Genomic DNA, 2,785 nt, shown 5'->3' on the forward strand with positions numbered 1-2,785 from the left:
CATTTAACAAAAGCTAATGGAAACATTGGATGCCCCATGAGAAAGTGGCATGCAGCTGGCATGCCGATTCTGAAAAGGTGTCAGGCATGGAGCACACGGCAAAGAATGCACCAGTATGTGAAAACAGTGGATGCCCTGTTTTGAAAGGACTTGGATTCTCTGCCCTTCCAATTCGGTGCCCTTCTCATGTTCTCATGTTTGTGTGGTCACGGTTAAGTCACGTCAATATTTTATATTACTATTTTTTTTTGTCTTATTATTTTTATAAAAAACAATATAAAATGTTAGCATGGATTAACCGTGACCACACAAAACAGGAGGGCACAGGGAAAGCACCGAAATGGGAGGGCAGAGAATCCAAGTCTGTTTTGAAAGGCATACAGCAGGCATTCAATTGTTTTAAAATAAAAAAAACTGTCAGTCAAGCCAAACATGCGCCAGTCCATGTGCAAAGCAGGCGTGCACCAAAAACCGAGCACCAGTATGTGGACATGGGAGTCTCTGCGAGTTTTGATGGGGAAAGTGATGGTGTGCAGTGGCTTGTGACAAACACCACCAGTGGCCTAGGAAAACCACTTAGCAAATGCTAATTAAACATTGGATTCCCTGCGACAGGAATGGGATGCAGCTGGCATCCTCGAGCACCGAGCCGAACGGCTCCTCTAAGGCCTTTCTTTATTTTTTTTTTTCAAACCAATCCGTGTTGAGAAGGAAAAGTAATAATGACGCGTCCCAAGTCCCCATGTCTATTACCCCGAAAACCTTCAACCTCTCTCTCTCTTTAATAGCAGAAAATGTTATCAGTGCTCTTAGAAACACAAAATCCTTCTGTCTCCTATAAATTCAGCCTCCTCCTCTCTCGTTTTTTTTTCTTTTCATTTCTCTCAACCCTCACAGCCCTTTCATTTCTCGAATCTTCTCTGCCTGCAATTGAACAACGTACCTCCCCGCAGTATTGAATAGCCCATCCGTGGTAGAAATCGGAAAAACTGACAACCAAAGGTAAAATCATCCTCCAATCTTTTGTTTTCATTGCTCAGATTCATTTATTTGAGGAAAATGTACAAAATCTAACACATGCATGTGGTGTTATCTGTGGGAGGACCCCCAATCGTTGCAAATCCAAGATAGACAACACAGGGAAAATACCCCAAGTCGCCATCTCTTCTCAACCAAACCATGTGTCCCCCAAGCTTCATGCCATTACAAATTCGAGTTCCATTCAGGTAGATAGAGAACATTTCGCACAGGCAACGGTAATCATCTCCCACTGAGTTCAAGAAACATGTCTCTCAGCTTGCGAAAAATCTCTGCAAGTTATATTTGCATGATGAGTCTCTGTGGAAGCTTACACGGATGCTTTTCTTGTATTAGGTGCCCGCGATGCACAAAGAGACTGAAGAGACAGATGATCGGATCATATTTATATATATTTTTACTTTAAATTCACTCGTCTTTTCTTGGTTAGTTCCTTATATTTTTGAGCTATTTACGTTATTTTTGTGTTTATAGGATTTGTTATGCAAAGAAAATAAAAATAGAACAAGTGAAATTTTATTCGTGAAAAGCAAATTTAAATTACAATATTGCTAACCTATTGTGACGCTAAATGGTAAACCAATATTTAAACTATATATTTCATCATTTTATATTTCTTTTCTTGTCTAATTTATTTGGAAACTTTAAGTATTTATGATACTTTTGATATATTGTGTTTGTAGGAGTAACATGATCCAAAGAACTTATTTTTCTGCTATGTGGGGCTGCTAGAAACTAAATGAAAATAAAAGGAGAGCATCGGGAGGAGAATATAGAGAAAAGCAAGCTGCCTTTGCAGCTGGAGGAAAGCAGGTCAGCGACAAAGGGATCCAAGGAAGTAAGAAGAATTAGGGGACAACAACTGGCAAAGCAGAGGAAATGGAGGAGTCCACACGGGGGACGGAAAAAGAATCCAAAGAAGGTGTGCGAGAATAAAAGAAGTCAGACGAACGGGTGAGAAGGGGGGTCTTGGAGCGGGAGAAGGGAGCTGCCCTTTGGGCAGCTCGCAGAGACGCAGGAAGGAGAGAAGGTCAGAAAGGAGAGTAGCTGCCTTGGCAGCTGGGGGGTCTGGGAGCGGGAGAAAGGGACTGCCCTTTGGGCAGTTCGCAGAGGGACAGGAAAGAGCTGCCTTTGCAGCACAAGGAAAGAAGGCAGACAGCTGCCCTTACAGCGTGAGTGGAAAGAAACAGGCGGGATAGAGAGGAGACAGAAACTGAGGGGGACTGACGTGAGGACATGAGGATTGCAGAAAGCTGCACTTGCAGCTGGGAAGGCGCAGTCCACATGGGCAGAAGACCAGAGGCACGGGCAGACTGGCACTGAAGCACTCTTTTCTCTCGGTTAAATCTTTCCAAATTTCTATTTTATTTTTAATAATGTGTAAATAAACTGATTTTGGCTAGAGGTTAATTTAAAGCCATGATTATATCTGTAATATGAATTGATTACCTTCGGTTGTGATTTCATAAGTTGTGATTTCAATTTACTTATCCGTTCGTATAAAAACTGATTTGTGTATGTTGGTTGAGAGTGCACGCTTAATTTACATGCATGAATTTGATGCTAGAATATAAGTGAATTTCACCTAATCGTTATGAACTTATTTTCACAAGTAGTAAAGGTTGCTAGTCACAATCACGTTAAGTAAATTCTTGGCAAGAGTATCATGCTTTTTATAGTTACGAATGCCTCGTCAATGCTTATAGTTTTCACAAAGTTTAATGATCTTTGATTGTATCTCTATTGT

General features: G+C 41.1%; 1 long non-coding RNA gene across 1 annotated transcript; it reads left to right on the forward strand.

The window, feature by feature from the left end:
* The first annotated feature begins 678 nt into the window (after positions 1–678).
* LOC103431577 (uncharacterized) lies at positions 679–2,507 on the forward strand. Its single transcript, XR_528885.4, has 3 exons — positions 679–1,256; positions 1,375–1,463; positions 1,722–2,507. It is a non-coding gene; the product is annotated as an uncharacterized lncRNA (long non-coding RNA).
* Positions 2,508–2,785: the final 278 nt, after the last annotated feature.

Source organism: Malus domestica, chromosome 10 (assembly GCF_042453785.1).
Source record: "Malus domestica chromosome 10, GDT2T_hap1".
NCBI lineage: Eukaryota > Viridiplantae > Streptophyta > Magnoliopsida > Rosales > Rosaceae > Malus > Malus domestica.